Genomic DNA, 20,627 nt, shown 5'->3' with positions numbered 1-20,627 from the left:
TGCTGGTCTAATCGCATTCTCTTCTGGCTCTGGAATTTTGTTCTGCTATTTTCTTTATTCCTCTAAGAATGATTTCATCTATCTCAAAGTGTGTTATGAAAATGAAAAACTTTGAAATGCTCTATACAGTTCTTGGCTCTCAGAGAGTGCCTTAGTAACGGTAGATGTAGTATAACTTAACTCTCAAGATTAGAGGATTAATCTCAGGATGAAGGAAGACCACCCCTCCAACTCTTACTTTGAGGGGTGAAGGAAATTGAACCTTCATACTCTGGCCTGAAATGTGTCTTCACCCTCAAAAATACTCAATTTGTCAGATTTATAGGTGGAAACTAAAGGAATTTCTGAGGGTCTGTGTGAGAGCTTAGCAAACAGTGGTTTTTAGCTTAGATGTCATGAATGGGCTTCAATCGATTCATTAATTCCCAAATGCTGATCCAAAATGTATGTGTAAGCATGAAGATGAATTTTTCTGTGCAATGATTACGCAGCTTTGATTAGGTATTCAAAAGAATCAAGGGCTCATGATAGAGTTAAGAACTCCTGCCATTGAATATCCTTAGGGTGAAGTGAAGTCGCTCAGTTGTGTCCGACTCTTTGCAACCCCATGGACTGTAGCCTATCAGGCTCCTCCGTCCATGGGATTTTCCAGGCAAGAATGCTGGAGTGGATTGCCATTTCCTTCTCCAGGGGATCTTCCTGACCCAGGAATCGGACCCAGGTCTCCCACATTGCAGGCAGACACTTTACCATCTGAGCCACCAGGGAAGCCTGCTATACCTTAGGGTAAGTTCTGCTATTCCCTAAAAATCATTGAAGAGAATTTTCTTCATGAGTTGAAGTGTCCAGGAAGATCCTTGCACCTAGGGCAGATGTCATATTTAATAAAGTCAAAGAATTAGTGATTTTAAAAAACAGAGAACTGAGAAAGAAGGGAAAGATCTGATATCCAGAAGCACAAAACAGCAAGATGCCCTATGAAGAAACAAGTTCCAATGATCAAAACCTGACATATGCTCACTCAACACTTGGGCTTGAAATATATTAGAAAGAAATGTCATAGCAATTAATAAGCTTCCATTACGGACACGACTGAAGCAACTTAGCAGCAGCAGCAGCAGCATACCTCCTCTCCATATTCATTGGGGGAAAAAATAAACAGAAGATGAGCAATTGCAAAAATCAAACAGCTGAGTTTCGTTAGTTCCACAGGAAATTCCAAAGAGAACATATTTCTTTTTTAATGGAGTATGCCACCAGCAGCCATGAGATGACATAAAGGAAGTTTTGTGGCAATATAAGAATATTGTTTCATGGGGCCAGCTCTGTAAGTCTGATTTCAATCATCTCAGATTTCAGAAGCCCATAAAATGCAGTGGTTCCAGATATTCTTCTCTTAGTATTACTATTTAAAACTACCCAATTATTTCCTTAACTAAAATTTTACCACTGCTTTCTTTCGGTGCTTTTATCCTGGTTTGTTGTTTGTAATCATTAATGAGTTCTATTTTACTGAATGCTTTTTTTCTGTATCTGTTGAATTATTTATATTTTTTATTAAATTATAGTTAATTTAGAGTGTTTCAGGTATATAGCAAGTGGCTCATGTGTTTTATATATATATATATATATATATACATACACAAATATATGTGAATATATATACTTTTTCAGATTCTTTTCCATTATAGGCTATAGGTTATTACAAGATATTGAATATAGTTCTCTGTGCTATACAGTAGGTCCTTATTGTTTATCTATTTTATATATAGTAGTCAGTTCATTCACTCAGTCATGTTCAATTCTTTGCGACCCCATGAACTGCATCAAAATTTGTCTCTAAGCTTCATTTGCAAAGTATAAAAATAATTCTGAGTCACTTTGGGGTTATAAAGATGTTCTAATTTTCATCACTCAACTCCATTGTCTTGACAATTGTAACATTTTTGGATTGCTCATATAATTTAAAAGCACATCGAAGAATCTGGAATTTTGCCCACATTTCTGCTTTGATTATGCTTATAAGATTTTTTAATGGACTTACATATTACTGGAATTTAAACTGCTTTTCTTGAAAGTCAGCTAAAAGCTTTTATCTGATGTTCCGAGCTTGAGTGATAGACCTTCACAAAACTGGTTGTATACACCTTTCTCCTAGCTTTGAAGATTCCATGATGTATTCTGAAAAACCTGGCCTTCTCTGATATCTTTAATTGCATTGCCTGATGAGTAAAAGGTTGTCTTCTATTGAAAAAAAAAAAACGTTTAGTTTCTATGTGGCTCTATGGTGCAGGCTTGTTTAAAAATATTTTTGTTGATTCTTACAATTTGATTTCAATGATATAGCACCTGTGGGACTACCAAAGTTTCTAACACAACCAAGGTCAACATCTACCCTCCACATCTAGTAAAGCTGGTACATGAACACAGCTAAGTGATGGCAACTTGTCAGGTTCTCTCACAAGCACCTGGAAAGTCTCTTTGGAAAGGTTTTCAGACACATCCTGATTTCAGAAATGTCACAATGTGGGAAATGTTCATCTTGATATCAATCTAATAGCTGATATTCTTTTATTGAGATAATACACCATAGACTTTTTCATGTAAGTAAATCACATGGTTTAATTCATTTAATCTGCACAACAATCTAGAAAGCTATAGCTCCTATGCCCATTTTACAAATGAGGAAACTGAGGTCATGAGGTTAATTAATTTCCTGAAGACCACCAAGTTAGATAATAATTGAGTGAGATTTGAGGCCAGCCCATCTGATTCCATATCCCATGTGTTTAATCAGTGTATCAAAATGCTTCCTAATTAATTACATCATAGCCAATAAAAGTCATTAAGAGAAAATGAACCATCAGAATCAATCTATCTTGATATTATTCAATAACTGAGCTCAGTTCAGTTCAGTTCAGTTCAGTCGCTCAGTCGTGTCCCACTCTTTGCGACCCCATTAATCACAGCACGCCATGCCTCCCTGTCCATCACCGACTCCTGGAGTTCACTCAGACTCACGTCCATCGAGTCCGTGATACCATCCAGCCATCTCATTCTCGGTCGTCCCCTTCTGCTCCTGCCCCCAATCCCTCCCAGCAGAATCCAAGAAATGCAGACAGCGCTACTAAGCAGTTAATGTATACATCAACATAATTTCTGGCACTAAGTTGGATAAATCACAAGTCACATGTACTTAGTTCTCTCATCTTAAAATTCAAGGAACGATTTCAAATGACAATAATAATAAGTGGGAAATAACTTGCAGTTAAGGGGTTTTGAGGCGCTGAGCTCTTGTTTCACCTCTTCTGGTCCAGGCGGCTGGAGCAGGACAGTGCCATCCTAACCATCACTTTCACAGGATGAGGGACCAAGCAGATGAACATGAAAGGCCCCTGCCCCTTTCTTTTTTATTCATGTATTTGCTTTTATTGACATATAGTTGGTTTATAACATGTTAGTTTCTACTGTATAACAAAGTGAATCAGCTAAGCATATACATATCTACCCTCTTTTTTTAAATTTCCTTCCTGTTTAAGTCACCACAGAGCATTGAGTAGAGTCCCCAGTGCTATAAATAGGTTTTCATTAGTTATCCATTTTATATGCAGTATCAATAGCCTATTTTATACATAGTATCAATAGTGCATATTGATATAGTCTCAATTTTCCAATTCATCCTATGCCCCTATTTCCCACCTTGGTATCCATATGTTTGTTCTCTACTTCTGTGTCTCTATTTCTGCCTTGTAAATAAGATTGTTGATACCAATTTTTTCAGATTCCGCAAGGATGTGTTAATATATATGCATTGTTTTTCTTTTTCTGACTTTTTCACTCTGTATCACAGTTTCTAGGTCCATCCAGGTCTCTACAAAAGACCCAATTTTGTTTCTGTCTGTGGCTGAGTGATATTCCATTGTCTATGTACCGCATTTGCTTTATCCATTCCTCTGTAAAGGGACACTTAGGTTGTCTCCATGCCCTGGCTATTGTAAATAATGCTGCAGTGAACACTGGGATGCATGTGTCTTTTTGAATTACGGTTTTCTCTGGGTATATGCCCAGTAATGGGATTGATGGATCATATTATAGTTCTACTTTTAGCTTTTTAAGGAACTTACATGCTGTTCTCCACAGTGGCTGTATCAGTTTACATTCCCAGCAATAGTGCAAGCTGCTGCTGCTGCTGCTGCTGCGTCGCGTCAGTCGTGTCCAACTCTGTTGTACCCCATAGACGGCAGCCCACCAGGCTCCCCCGTCCCTGGGATTCTACAGGCAAGAACACTGGAGTGGGTTGCCATTTCCTTCTCCAATGCATGAAAGTGAAAAGTGAAACTGAATAGTGCAAGAGGGTTCCCTTTTCTCCACACCTCCTCCAGCATTCTTTATAGATTTTGTGATGTTGGCCATTCTGGCTGGTATGAGGTGATATCTCATTGTCGCTTTGATTTGCATTTCTTAATAATTAGTGATGTTGAGCATCTTTTCATGTGTTTATTAGGGTTCCTGACCCTTTCACATCAGGACTGGTACCAAAGGAATGGGAATGGTACCAAGGGGTGGAGTGTGGCACAGCAGGATGTCACTCGCCTCAAAGTGTCAAAGGACAACTCAAGCACAGTAGCTGTTGCGGAACATTAATGCCATCTAAGGGCCTATATTCTTTATCAGGAAACTGATGCTTCCTCATCCAGACCTGCCAGGATGGGTGAGGAAGGCCTTCCTCTGTGCTGTGCTGTGCTTAATCACTCAGTCATGTCTGACTCTTTGAGACCCCATGGACTGTAGCCCGCCAGGCTCCTCTGTCCCCAGGCTCCTCTGGGGATAATCCAGGCAAGAATACTGGTGTGGGTTACCATGCCCTCCTCCAGGGGATCTTCCCAACCCAGGGATTGAACCCAGGTCTCCCGCACTGCAGGCAGATTCTTTACCATCTGAGCCACAGGAAGCCCAGACCTTACTCTAGCCACAGCCAATAGCAAACATCTTGCCTATTCAGTTAAAGTGCATCAATAAAGTTTGCAATATTATGCTTCAAGCACAAGGAACGTTTGCAATCCAAGCATAGTAACTCAATCAGGTCACCATCAGGTTCTTAAGATTTCCTTCTCTGATTCTGGAAACCCATCCTGGAAAGCTTTATTGACTTTCCAAAGTGGTCAATGTGATTATTTGTTTTTCTTTAATAGTTTATCTAATGAACTGAAGAAACGCATGATTATTGTTTAGAGAACTAAATAGAAGGCACAGCAACTTTCTGTGTGGGCGTTAAATGTGTTTGCCTTATTTCTCATCAGGCGCTGGGCTTGCTCTGTTGCCCATTTTTATGGCTTCCTTCCTTTGACGTTTCCATCTCCCTGCAGCTCATCATGCTCATCCTTGTGACTTTTAGGTTAAAACTGGTTACCTCTGGTTGATGTATCCTTTTCTTTCTTTCATTTATATTTTTCATTTATCTGTGCTACAAACACTGACTGAGTTCCTACCACATCTCAGGTGCTGCTAAGTATGTGGTCCTCATTCACTGGGAACATTGCAGTCAGTTCAAACAAACACCAGCTTCATTCAATAACAAACAGAAAACTCAGTTCTATTCTTCCTTGGAATTGCAACTGGCTTCTGAGTTGCCTTGGGACACTCTTAGAACAGAACCTAAATCTGCCTGTGTTGAAGTCTCATGCATGCTGTGCAGGGGGAACCTCGGCCTTTGGAGGATTATGGATTTTGGCCTTGTTCACTTCCCATCCAAATTCTATATCAACTACTAGGTGTGAAATCAGAAATAAGTTTCATAAATTCTCCAAGTCTCTGTTTTCTGCATTTAGTAAACGTCATTTTACCTTTACCTCAGAGTAGTTCAGAGGACCAAACGTTACTGTAAGTAATGACGAACCAGGCAGTCAGTAAATGTTACTTCTCCAAGGACTTACCTCATTCTTATTTATATATTCCTCCTATTTACATTGTGTTACATATTCATTCTTCATCTGTTTACTGAGCCCCTATTATGTGCAGGCCCTGGGCCAGGCTTTGAAGACCCAATGGAAAACAAAATGACTCTGTGGCACATCCCATAGAGTTTACTGCCTGGCAAAGGTAAACTCTTAATTGAATACAAAGAGAGCTAGACATTTTTCCTCTCAAATGGGGCAGAAAAGAATGACAGTTCTGGAAGTTCTAAATAGGAAGTTCTTACAGGCACTCTGATAGAATGGAGACTTATCTCAAGGCTTTATTTCCAAAGCAAGCTAGCTTTCTACTAAAATCTCTGTCCATGGGGTTGGGACTGGGAATGCTGATGGGCGGTACAGCCCTACCCACACTGCACCAGCCAACCTCCCCGCAGAGAATGCCTCCTTCTGCTTACACCTGAATTGCTTCAGCTATTGATACTGCAGGCCTGATCAGTGCATGGAGGTGTTTCAGGCTGCCCTCACTCATGAACCAGATGAAAAGAAGTTTCCACGGCTTCCCACATCCTTGTCCAGAGTTCCCAGCTCTCGTTCCAAACTGGCTTCCAGGAAGGCAACCAACTGCTCTGCTGGTTCATCTTTTCTGCCCTGGCTGTGGATGAGGAGACCTCTTAAGCCAGCTTCCTTAGTCACTGGACTCTTTTTCTTCTACTCACATGTCCATTGCTTATAAGGCAGCCGTAGTTCATTTAATTACTAGTGATAAAACCTATTTTTTATTTCCTTTGTTCTTGGGTTTGGAAATGAAATGCTTTTGTGCATATATATTAAGAATATCCATTTAGTGTTCTTTTAGGCCACATTTCACACACCTTATCTCATTTAACTCTTAGGACAACCCTGAGATATAGGTGTCATTACTCCTCCTATTTTGAAGATTTAAAAAAAATCAAAACATAGATTGACATGTAGGAGTCTTCAATTCCATAGGCTCGTTCCATTACCCCAATATTGAAGAATTACTACAAATATTCTGCAGACAAATTCATAAGTAGAATAGGATACAAAAACTGTATGTGCAATGGCCAGCTGATGCATGCACTGAACTTGCCTTTATTTTTCACTTGTTAAATATTCAATCCTAAGCACTCAGGCATCTTCTACTCTATAGAGAGCACTTGAGTCTAAATTTTGAGAAAGCAATATCTCAACTTATTCATCCCTATCAAGCTAGTATTCAGTAGTATATTTTCTTAAGCATCAGTAGACCAGAGGACTTTATAAAAGTAATGGAGTACAATTATTACCATGCACATCAATTCTTTGTGTCTGTGTTACACTTATTTACTGACAATGTCCCCCCAGGGTCAGCACTGTATCTTTAATACAGCTTTAGAAGAGAATTGTGTTCTCCTCTGACTCATACATCTCTAACAAAATTACTAGCAAAGATCCAGTTCTCAATTACAGGCACAAAATAGCCTACATTTTAGCATATATCAAACCCATCTAGTTCAACAAGTGCTCTCTGACACTGATTAGGGCGAACAGAGAACAATGATTAGTATTCTTTGACACTGATGTATTTCCTCAGGATGGGACAAGTCAGTAAGCCTTACAAGTTCCCCTAATGTCATATTATTAGATTGTATTTTTCTTTTAGATCTTCACTTTTTGCCTTCACATCCTAAAATCAATAGTGATCAGTTTTAAAGTAGATTTTTTAAGGCATATGTAACTTTGAAATGGACACCTCACCATCAAGATGGGAAAACTTTAGCAAATTTGCCCAAGAAAACTCCTCTAATTTTATGTGAAGTTTTGGGGGGCAACCAACTTACTGCTTTATTCTTACTCACCCTAGTAAATGTTCAATAGTATAATATATCCTAAATGTTACAATATGAAGGCCTGCCTTAGTCTTCTCGAGCTGCTATAACAAAATGCTATAGACTAAGGGGGCTGAAACAACAAACATTGGGAAGTCCAAGATAAGGTGCGGTTATGATCACATTCTGGTGAGAGGTCTCTTCTTGGCTTACTTGGCTACCTTCTTGCTGTGTCTTTACACAGCAGAAAAAGAGTATGCAAACTCTTTAGTCTCTTCTTGCAGGGCATTAATTCCATCAAGAAGAATTTACCCTTATGACCTCCTCTAGACCCAATCACTTCCCAAAGTCTCTACCTCCAAATACCATCACAGTTGTGTTGGGGCTTTAATACATGAATTTTCGGAGGACATAAACATTTAGTCCATAACAATGCCCTAACCATCTAGGATGATTCATAGATTCATTCTGTGATGATCTGTCTAAAAGGCTTTAAATTGCTGGTCCTATCCCTGGCTTGTGTTCACTCCAAACTATGCCTAAAGTATCATTTGCTAATCATAACAAAGCAACAAAAAGCCAGGGTCTGACCAGGGAGGAAGAGTAAGAGGCAATAAGTTAGGATAATAAAAAGAAGAGACAGTTCAGAGTTCAGGGACCTGGACCCTGTACAGCTCTGTCACTATTTCTGTCTCCTTAAATTGCGTCATTTGCTTGGGCTGCACCTTACTTACCAGAAAAATGAGCGAGGCAGAATGATCTCTAAGGTATCACCAGTTTCAATAAATAAAGATTCTATGATTATATGAATAATGTATATACTGAGATTGTTGAGAAAACATACCACAGACTGCACTGAGGAAAGCTTTACAAAGAATTAAGTGTGAACAAAGCCATAGTGAATAAAGAGTGGCTACTGACTGCAATAGTTATCTTGCTAGGTTCTCTGTTTCTAAGGGGAACAAACTTCAGTGAGATCAACAAAATTTTCCTGCTGGGAACAGACTAAGTAATAAAATGTGAATTTATAATCTATAATACAAGTAATGCTTGCCATCTGTTGGGTTGATATTCTGTGCTGGGCACTTTATGTCTTTAGCTCCTGTGATCCTTAAACAACCCTGCAAAGTAGACTCCATCACTGCCTTCTTCTCTCTGCTCCAATCACATTAGTTTTCTGGATCCTTCAGATACAGCAAGCTCACTCACACATCTCCTGGCTCATCTTGCTTCTAGTTTTATCTCATCATTTGGGTGTCTACTCAAATGGCACATATCAGCTGAGAGTTTTTCCCCGACTAAGTACCTACTCTGCCTTTATTCACAGTCACTTTCTATCCCATTGCCCTGTATTCTTCATACCACTTATCACTATGTGAAATTATTTTAAGTGTGTTTTTTCTCCCTCCACTCTCTACCCTGGCTGCAGTGTGAGCTCCATGAAGTCAGGTACTTAGCTTGCTCACAGCTAGATCCCCAGAACTTAGGACAGAGTTAGCTTAGTTTCTACACATTGAATAAGTGAAGGTCATCCTCATTTTACAAATACAAAACTTCCAGCCCAGAGAGGTTCAATGACTTCTGTGAGGCTACATACCAAAGTTCAAGGGCCAAGGTTTCAAGTCCAAGGTTACTGAGCCCTAATATCCATGAGCTTCCCAGTGTTTCCCAAATTCATAGATGTCGGAATCCTCTCTACAATAGTTTGTTTTTTGGTTTGGTGGTTTTGTTTTTCTGGTAATCTAAAGTAAGCATGTTCAGAATGATATATCATGTCAGCTTATTACTTTAAAAATAAATACATCTCCCAAATTTGGGGGCTTGGCTTGCTCTTGGATTTGCCATGACTTTAACACCGTCTAAGCAAACACACAAAGGAGGCTTTTTTCCAAGAGAAGACTAAGTGATATAATGACATACGATAGGAAATAAAAGTTTACAACAGTTCAAATGCGAAAAAATGGTAGAAGAATGGAATCATCACTTGACTTACGATGATTTAAACATGCCAAATTCAAATGAACCGGTGTCCTAGCATCTAGCACCAAGACACAATGAGCAGAATTGTCTGAAAATCGTCCTAAGAACTCACTCTGAGTCACCTGAATTACAAGCCCAGTGGCCACCTTCCCCCAGCAGGACAGTCTGGCCAAAACCCAACTCTGCATGGATTCCTTAATGTTTCCAAATAGCTGCTTTTCTCAGACAACTTTTTTAACACTGGAATCAAAAATTCAGATATCCCAAGGAGTTGAGGAGTCTGTCTCACTGCTAACATGACTCCTTTGCTGCATTTATACTATAAAAAAGGTACAGCAGTAGAGGGCAAAGAACCTTCCGGAAATCACACACCCACAGCATGTCCAGTTAAGCTTGCTAACTCCAACCTCCCTCCATAGACAACCGTATGTCTTTCTTCTCACAGATTCTTGCCTTGTAAGTTTCCCCTAGTGAGACCTGTTCCCTATTCATTCTGGCTGGCATTGTGAAATTATTTCTGAACCCTCTTGCAAGATGGATAGTAATCATGAAAGGACCTATCTTCAAGGAAAGGTGGTAGCTACAAAGTATCCACTCACATAATGAAAGGTAATTTAGTTTTTAACAAACCAGCATTAAATAAGTGTCCCAGATTTGGATTCTGTTGATCTTATATGTTGTATCTAATTAGTTTGTAAATTTGATTCGTATGATAGTTATGTAAAAGCTATAAGCATAAACTATTGATATCTGGTTCTGGATTTATTCATATGGTCATACCTCATCTTACTGGGCCTCACAGTTACTACAGTCTGGGATGGGGGGAGATTTTTTTTTTTTTAACAGGTTAAATGTTTGTGGCAACCTGTGTCAAGCAAGTCTATCAGCATCATTTTCCAACAGCATTTGCTCACTTCATGTCTCTGTGACATATTTTGGTAATTCTCAAAATATTTTCATTATTATTATATTTCTTATAGTGATCTGTGATCAGTGATCTTTGATGTCACTATTGTAATTGATTAGGGGCATTGTAAACTGTGCCCAAATAAGTAGTTTGGTGGGACATATATATACCACTTCTTTATTCATTCATCTGTCAATGGACATTTAGGTTGCTTCCAAGTCTTGGCTATTGTGAATAGTGCTGCTATGAACATAGGGGTGCATGTATTTTTTGAATTACAGTTTTGTCTGAATATAAGCCCAAGAATGGGATTGCTGGATCATATGGCAATTCTATATTATTTTCTTGGTAAATCTCCACACTGTTTTCCACAGTGGCTGTACCAATCGACATTGCTATTGACAGTGTAAAAGTATTCCCTTTTCTCCACACCCTCTCCAGCATTTGTTATTTGCAGACTTTTTAATGATGGCCATTCTTTCCTGATTGAGGTGGTACCTCACTGCAGTTTTGATTAGAATTTCTGAAATAGTTAGAAATTGTTGAGCACCTTTTCATGTGCCTGTTGGCCATCTCTATGTTCTCTTAGGAGAATGGCTGTTTGGGTCTTCACCCATTTTTAAATTGTGTTGTTTTGTTGCTGTTGCTACTGGCTTGTATAAGCTCTGACTAGCACATTTCTGTTTCCCTATGGAAAGAACTCCCTAAGAGGGTGCATCTTGGTAACAATGAGTTTCTGTAGTCCTTCACTGACACTACCTAAGCAGCATCCCAAACATGTGGGTAAGAGTAAGCCTGAATGAGGAGGATGCTATTCAACCCTCAATATTATAAAACATACTTTGGGCTGAGTTTCCCCTTGCGGTCATAAGTTGTACTGAGTCATACATGGTTCTCCCAGAGGTTGATGGAAGAACCCCTTGATATAGAACATTTTAGTCTTAAACTACTTCAGCAAAACCTGACCTTATCAAAATTTAAGATTTGACTGGAGTACAGGAAGGGAACATTCTATAATACTCCATCCCTACTGGAGGACTGAAAATATTCCCTTGAGTTTCCCTATGGAATCAAGCAGTCCCAGGCCCCCTTTCTGACACCAACACTGAATTTGCCTAAGAAACTTGGAACAGTAAGAGTTTTATCAGACACAGGAACCCAACCAAATAGCACAAAGGTGAAGGATAAATCACTGGACACATTCATTTTTCTCTCCCTCATTGTACTTTTTCAAATCTGTAACCCCTAGTTCCATTTCTGCTTCTCCCTCTGCCTTTAGGGAAATCTTGCCAAGCATGTGATCCCTTGGAAATTAAGCCCTCATGACTACGTCTCTAGTCAAGTTAAGTTGGGTTCTTCTCTCATTTGTTTTTCCATAAATCATTTGAGCTTTTGAGTTTGCCAACAAGCATGATTCATAAATTCATTTGCTGTTGAGTTTCTCAATATAATTTTAATTCTGTAGTTTAATGAACTGGCTTATAACAATATTCTAAAGACATCAAATCTCACTGCTGATCCTGTTTTGGCATACTGTGTTCACCCTGCCTCCTACCTACATGTTTATTCTTTCAGAGAATTAACTTATTAAGTCAAATTTCCAGAAGAAGACATTATTTAATCCCGCTGCTGTTTCTAACTCAAAGCAAGTGCAGTAATTGGTTTTGTATACAGAAGAAGCAGCCAACTACATTATTAATATATAACACTATCAAAACATATATGTCAAATGCTATTTTAATGTGCTGGCTATTGTTTAATAAATTATCCAAATATTATCAAAATGTAATGTTTCCATGTGCTTTAAACCATGCATCTGTTTAACACTTCTTTAGGAAAGGGTTTGTATAATTGTTTTCCTGTTTTGTATTGAATTAGACTAAACAGACCAGTAGAAAGCTCCTAGGAACTGTTCAGAAACCAGAGATAAAAGCTTAAAAATAGAACAATACTTTTTTAGTGTTTATTAAAAACATTCCCCATAAGGCTTTTGAAAGGAATCATTTGAAGAGCTATAGCAGTTTAGTTGTTCTGGAAATGAGGTTTTATTAAAGAGAGAGGAAAAAAGCAAGATGTTACCAAAGAGATGGAATTTCAAAGAAACTGTGAGTTAAAATTAAAAAGTAATTAAATATCTCAGTTCATAGGACTCTTAAGACTTCAGCTCAAATTTTAGACATGACTGAAAATATGATAGGAGTATTCTGATGACCACACTCTTCTCCCCTCAGTGACCCTCACTGACCCTCCTACTCAGACCCTTCATTTGGAGAGACTCACAAAAGAAGACTGTCTTCACACTTTCTTTATTGGGCATCTCAAGAAATGCCCAAGAAATTAAGATGTAACCTGTCACAATTAAGAAAGGGAAATAAAGACTCTAGTATTAAAGAAAAAAAAAAAGACTCACCCAGAGATAAATTTAAGTATTGCTCAAAGAAGCTCTCTGTGTGTGTGTGTGTGTGTGTGTGTGTGTGTATGCGTGCATGTGTGCTAAGTCGCTTCAGTCATGTCCAACTCTTTGCAGTCCGTGGACTGTAGCTCACCAGGTTCCTTTGTCCATGAGATTCTCCAGTCAAGAATACTGGAGTGGGTAGCCATGCCCTTCTCCAAGGGATCGTCCCACCCAGGGACTGAAACCATGTCTCTTAGTCTCCTACATTGGCAGGCAGCTTCTTTTCCACTAGTGCCACCTGGGAAGCCATATATATGTATACACATATATATACACCCACAAACACACATATGTATATAAATGTATATGCATATATATACCACAATCCATATATCTATATACATGTATATGGGTGAATAGACCATATGTCTATGTATATATATGTGGAAAGAGAGAGCATGTGTTTTCTTTAGGAAGATTTTGTTCATTTCTGGTTTAGTCTTTCTGTGCATAATCCTTTAAACTTATATATTTCAAAGAGCATCTGTATGTCAATATCAGTATAGATATATATTGATAAATATACAGATACAAATATGTTAACAGTAGCAACATAAAGAGTTTTTACAATACTTTAGGATTGAAATGCACACACTGCTATATTTAAAATAGATACCTAACAAGGACCTACTGTACAGCACAGGGAACTCGGCTCAGTACTCTGTAATAACCTAAATAGGAAAAGAATTTGAAAAAGAATACATATATTTATGTATTTATCATTTTTCTGTACATGTGAAACTAACACAAGATTGTTGATCAACTCTGCTGCTGCTGCTGCTAAGTCACTTTAGTCGTGTCCAACTCTGTGTGACTCCATAGATGGCAGGCCACCAGGCTCCCCCGTCCCTGGGATTCTCCAGGCAAGAACACTGGAGTGGGTTGCCATTTCCTTCTCCAATGCATGAAAGTGAAAAGTGAAAGTGAAGTCGCTCAGTCGTGTCGACTTTTAGTGACCCCATGGACTGCAGCCTACCAGGCTCCTCCATCCATGGGATTTTCCAGGCAAGAGTACTGGAGTGGGGTGCCATTGCCTTCTCTGTGATCAACTCTACTCCAATACAAAATAAAACTTTTAAAAAATACCTAAGAATAAATTTAACTAGAAAGAAGCAGAACCTTCTTGAAGCAAATGTTTATCTATATTGAGGTCCATAAAAGAAGACTTAAATACATCACATACCCTGTTCTTGGGCTAAAAATCTTAAGCTTGTAAAAATGTCAATTCCATTTAGATTAACGTACAAATTTAGTGAGATCCAAGTAAAAATACTGGAAAGTCTTTTAAGCTTGCATAACTGCAATTTTTTCCTTTTGTATAATTTTATTGGCTAATTCTTTCAGAAAAAATTAAATAATGATGGTAATAACTATCACCTTTTTTTTATTTTTACTATACTTTCCATCATTAGGAGTTAGGCCAGCATTGGTTGATACAACATACACATACTGTAATTTTTTAGTTACAGGAAATAAACTTAACACTGAACTTCTTAAATTCAATCAACACTGCTTATCTGCCTTTCTGCTTTCTTCTTGTGGCTTCGTATGCCACCATACACTCCTGCCTCTTCTTCACTATGGTCCCTTGCTGTCTATACTTCTTTATTCTGACGTCTAAAAGTTGAAGATCCCTCGAGTTTTTCTTTATCTAAACTCTTGTTCATGTAATCTCATCTGGTCCATCGATAAAATCCTAAATTAAAAGAGCCAACCTGGGCCTCTTTCCCAAGTTCCTTCCTCATATCCAACTCCCTTAATGACATCTCCACTTGCGTGTCAAATAGGCATCTCAAGATTATCATGCCCAAAATAGGACTCTCTGTTCTCTCTGCCCCCAAACCTATTAGTCACCTTACACACTCTTTGTCTCAGTAAATACCACCAACAACCCACTCAGTTGCTTAAGTCAAAAGCTGAATTCTTCTTGATTCTTCCTTTTCCCTCATACAGTCCTTTCGGCTGTACCCCCAAAATATCTTTCACATTTCTTCCTTTCGATTTCTATTCCTCCATTCCAGTGCAAGCCACCATCATTTCTAACATAGACTCCTACAGCAGCCTCCTGGCCAGTCTCCCTGCTGCCACTCTACTTGTGCCCCTGAGCCCACAGCCCATCCTCCGTGCAGCAGCCAGAAGGATTGTTTTAAGCATTAACCACATCTTGTCACTCCTCTGCTTAAAGTCCTCCAATGACTTCCCCTTGAAAGTATCATAAAGTCCAAGCCTTTCTCTGCACCCCAACCAACAAAATCCCTTGCTGGTAGGATTCCCACTCACTCCTCCAACCTCAACTCACACCACACTCTTCATCACAAGTTTCCAGCTTTCTGGCCATAAACAGAGAGGGATCTGATTAACTTTTGATTTCCAAATCAATAATTTTCTCTTGATGCTGGTGTTTATATATACAATTTTTTCAATGTAAAGTTATGATATTTTAAAGGAGTCCTCTGTTTTACCCAGCCTGTTGTCACTTATTGATGTATAGCTAGTGTTGCATTTAAACAATTCTTGTCCTTTGCACCAAATCTAAACTCCCTTCTACCACATACAGTCAACACTTTCCCACTCCATCAGGTGCACAAAATATCTTTACTGAGATGAGCTTATATTCAGTGAAACAGGCAAACCAAGAAAAAAAAAAAAAGGTTGGATAGAAGGATAATTATGCTATACAGATCCCTCCAGGGGATCTTCCCGACCCAGGAATCCAACCCCAGTCTTATAGGTCTCTCACTCGATTGGGTTCTTTACCACCAGCAGCACCTGGGAAGCCCCATGTGGAAACTGACACTCCTGTGAAATTTTGTGCATGTGCAACTGAGCTCAGAGAAAGACTTTCACACACGGCTTCTGATTATGGGCATCCAACTGAAGCAGAGCAAGTTTGGGGGTTCCTGTCCCCCCCTTATCTTAACCTTTTTCTTGCTCCCTACCTCACAGTACTTCATGCTTCCTGCCTCCCACTTCCTCCACCCCGAACCAGAAGTCACTCAGCATCTTCACTGGCACTTGTCTGGTGTGCATTAGTGAAAATGATCCAAGGCTCATTGTAAGCATTTGTCATTTAAACTTTTATAAAAATAAAGAAGAGAAGGACTTTGTTTCCTATTAAAGGCTTTGGGAAACTTAGGGAAACCCTCCATAGTCACACTGTCCTGTGCTTAGTCACTCAGTCACCTCCGACTCTTTGCGACCCCATGGACTGTAGCCTGCCAGGCTCCTCGGTCAATGGGATTCTCCATGCAAGAATACTGGAGTGTATTGCCATGCCCTCCTCCAAGGGATCTTCCCAACCCAGGTATTGAATCCAGGTCTCCCACATTGCAGACAGATTCTTTACTGTCTGAGCCATCAGGAAAGTCCCCATCGTCACATTAGGTTATGTCTTTTAGGTAAAATGTACACATTCTTTAAGGACACTTGTATATCCAAGCATGTTTTGTAAAGTCCTTACATTGATTATTTTAGGTGGTAGAAGAAGTACAGAAAAGTGGAATTAACCATTGTATTCACTTCCTACTGCTGGGGCAACACCTTTCCAAAAATGTGGTAGTTTGAAACAGCACAAGTTTATTTTCTTCTCATTCGGTCAAAATGGGTCTCACTTGGTTGAAATCCAGGGGTCAGCCAGGCTTCTGTTTTTTCTGGAGGTTCTAGGGAGGAATTGTTCCTTGTTTTTTTCTGCCTCTAGAGTCCATACAAAAAAGATCTTCATGACCAATATAATCATGATGATGTGATCACCAACCTAGAGTGAGACATCTTGGAGTGTGAAGTCCAATGGGCCTTAGAAAGCATCATTACGAACAAAGCTAGTGGAGGTGATGGAATTCCAGTTGAGCTGTTTCAAATTCTGAAAGATGATGCTGTGAAAGTGCTGCACTCAATATGCCAGCAAGTCTGGAAAACTCAGCAGTGGCCGCAGGATTGGAAAAGGTCAGTTTTCATTCCAATCCCAAAGAAAGGCAATGCCAAAGAATGCTCAAACTATCGCACAATTGCACTCATCTCACATGCTAGTAAAGGAATGCTCAAAATTCTCCAAGTCAGGCTTCAGCAGTACATGAACCACGAACTCCCTGATGTTCAAGCTGGTTTTAGAAAAGGCAGAGGAACCAGAGATCAAATTGCCAACATCCTCTGGATCATGGAAAAAGCAAGAGAGTTCCAGAAAAACATCGATTTCTGCTTTATTGACTATGCCAAAGCCTTTGACTGTGTGGATCACAATAAACTGTGGAAAATTCTGAAAGAGATGGGAATACCAGACCACCTAACCTGCCTCTTGAGAAATCTGTATGCAGGCCAGGAAGCAACAGTTAGAACTGGACAGGGAACAACAGACTGGTTCCAAATAGGAAAAGGAGTGTGTCAAGGCTGTATATTGTCACCCTGCTTATTTAACTTCTATGCAGAGTACATCATGAGAAACGCTGGGTTGGAAGAAACACAAGCTGGAATCAAGATTGCCGGGAGAAATCTCAATAACCTCAGATATGCAGATGACACCACCCTTATGGCAGAAAGTGAAGAGGAACTCAAAAGCCTCTTGATGAAAGTGAAAGAGGAGAGTGAGAAAGTTGGCTTAAAGCTCAACATTCAGAAAACGAAGATCATGGCATCTGATCCCATCACTTCATGGGAAATAGATGGAGAAACAGTAGAAACAGTGTCAGACTTTACTTTTTTGGCCTCCAAAATCACTGCAAATGGTGACTGCAGCCATGAAATTAAAAGACGCTTACTCCTTGGAAGAAAAGTTATGACCAACCTGGATAGCATATTCAAAAGCAGAGACATTACTTTGCCAACAAAGGTCTGTCTAGTCAAGGCTGTGGTTTTTCCTGTGGTCATGTATGGATGTGAGAGTTGGACTGTGAAGAAGGCTGAGCGCCAAAGAATTGATGCTTTTGAACTGTGGTGTTGGAGAAGACTCTTGAGGGTCCCTTGGACTGCAAGGAGATCCAACCAGTCCATTCTGAAGGAGATCAGCCCTGGGATTTCTTTGGAGGGAATGATGCTAAAGCTGAAGCTCCAGTACTTTGGCCACCTCATGTGAAGAGTTGACTCATTGGAAAAGACTCTGATGCTGGGAGGGATTGGGGGCAGGAGGAGAAGGGGATGACCGAAGATGAGATGGCTGGATGACATCACTGACTCGATGGACGTGAATCTGAGTGAACTCCGGGAGTTGGTGATGGACAGGGAGGCCTGGCGTGCTGTGATTCATGGGGTTGCAAAGAGTTGGACATGACTGAGCGACTGAACTGAACTGAGAGTCTGTCAATGTTCCTTGGCTTGTGTTCACCCTCCATCTCCAGAGTAAGCATCTCATGGCCGCTGACCTCTGCTTCTGTCATCACACCTCCTTCTCAGATTCAGACTCTCCTCCCTCCTCCTTTTGTTTATAAGGACCCTCGAGATTACACTTGGGTGAGACTGGATAAACCAGGATAAAATCCTCATCTCAAAACCTTTCATCACATCTGCAAAAATTCTTTTGCTGTACAAGGTAACATATTCTCTGGTTCCAAGGATTAGGGCATGGACATCTTTGCAGGGGAAGGTGTAACTAGTTTGCCTATCACAGTGATGAGGGGGGAAAGAATAAAATAGAGCAAGAGAAAGGTAAATTAGCAGTAGAAATAATAGTGTATCTGTAAATTCCATGCATCTGAGATTAGAAACTCCTTGTTTCACCAAAGTATTGTACAACCCAGTGATTCTCAGCCTTAGCTACATGTTGCAATCACCTAAGACGTTTTTAAACCTCCTGAAAACTAACCCAGGGGCTTCCCAGGTGGCTCTGTGGTAAAGAATCTTTCTGACAAGTAGGAGATGGGAAGTGGGAAGATTTCCTGGAGAAGGAAATGGCAACCCACTCCAGTATTCTTGCCTGGAAAATCCCATGAGCAGAGGAACCTGGTGGCCTACAGTCCATGGGGTCACAAAAGAGTCAGACACAACTTAGCAACTGAGCATGATCACAAATAACCAACCCACACCCCAGGCAAGTTAAATCAGAATCTCTGAACATGGGGAGCATCAGGAGTCTTTTTTTTTTTTAAGCTTTTTTTTCTTTTTTTTTTTTTACTTTTAATTTTTACTTTATTTTACTTTTCAATACTGTATTGGTTTTGCCATACATTGACATGAATCCGCCACGGGTGTACATGAGTTCCCAATCCTGAACCCCCCTCCCACTACATATCATCTCTCTGGGTCATCCCCATGCACCAGCCCCAAGCATCCTGTATCCTGTATCGAACATAGACTGGCGATTCATTTCTTACATGATAGTATACATGTTTCAGGGCCATTCTCCCAAATCATCCCACCCTCTCCCTCTCCCTCAGAATCCAAAAGTCCGTTCTATACATCTGTATCTCTTTTGCTGTCTCGCATACAGGGTTATCATTACCATCTTTCTAAATTCCATATGTATGTGTTAGTATACTGTATTGGTGTTTTTCTTTCTGGCTTACTTCACTCTGTATAATCGGCTCCAGTTTCTCCCATCTCATTAGAACTGATTCAAATGTATTCTTTTTAATGGCTGAGTAATACTCCATTGTGTATATGTACTAACCCTTTCTTATCCATTCATCTGCTGATGGACATCTAGGTTGCTTCCATGTCCTGGCTATTATAAACAATGCTGCAATGAACATTGGGGTACATGTGTCTCTTTCAATTCTAGTTTCCTTGGTGTGTATGCCCAGCAGTGGGATTGCTGGGTCATATGGCAGTTCTATTTGCAATTTTTTAAGGAATCTCCACACTGTTCTCCATAGTGGCTGTACTAGTTTGCATTCCCACCAACAGTGTAAGAGGGTTCCCTTTTCTCCATACCCTCTCCAGCATTTATTGCTTGCAGACTTTTGGATCGCAGCCATTCTGACTGGTGTGAAATGGTACCTCATTGTGGTCTTGATTTGCATTTCTCTGATAATGAGTGATGTTGAGCATCTTTTCATGTGTTTGTTAGCCATCTGTATATCTTCTTTGGAGAAATGTCTATTTAGTTCTTTGGCCCATTTTTTGATTGGGTCGTTTATTTTTCTGGAATTGAGCTGCATAAGTTGCTTGTATATTTTTGAGATTAGTTGTTTGTCAGTTGCTTCATTTGCTATTATTTTCTCCCATTCATAAGGCTGTCTTTTCACCTTGCTTATAGTTAGCTTTGTTGTACAGAAGCTTTTGAGTTTAATTAGGTCCCATTTGTTTATTTTTGCTTTTATTTCCAGAATTCTGGGAGGTGGATCATAGAGGATCCTGCTGTGATTTATGTCTGAGAGTGTTTTGCCTATGTTCTCCTCTAGGAGTTTTATAGTTTCTGGTCTTACATTTAGATCTTTAATCCATTTTGAGTTTATTTTTGTGTGTGGTGTTAGAAAGTGATCTAGTTTCATTCTTTTACAAGTGGTTGACCAGTTTTCCCAGCACCACTTGTTAAAGAGATTGTCTTTACTCCATTGTATATTCTTGCCTCCTTTGTCGAAGATAAGGTGTCCATATGTGTGTGGATTTATCTC

The sequence above is a fragment of the Capricornis sumatraensis genome, chromosome 5, assembly GCF_032405125.1.
Source record: "Capricornis sumatraensis isolate serow.1 chromosome 5, serow.2, whole genome shotgun sequence".
Lineage (NCBI taxonomy): Eukaryota > Metazoa > Chordata > Mammalia > Artiodactyla > Bovidae > Capricornis > Capricornis sumatraensis.
Note: the sequence above shows the minus strand (reverse complement) of the source record.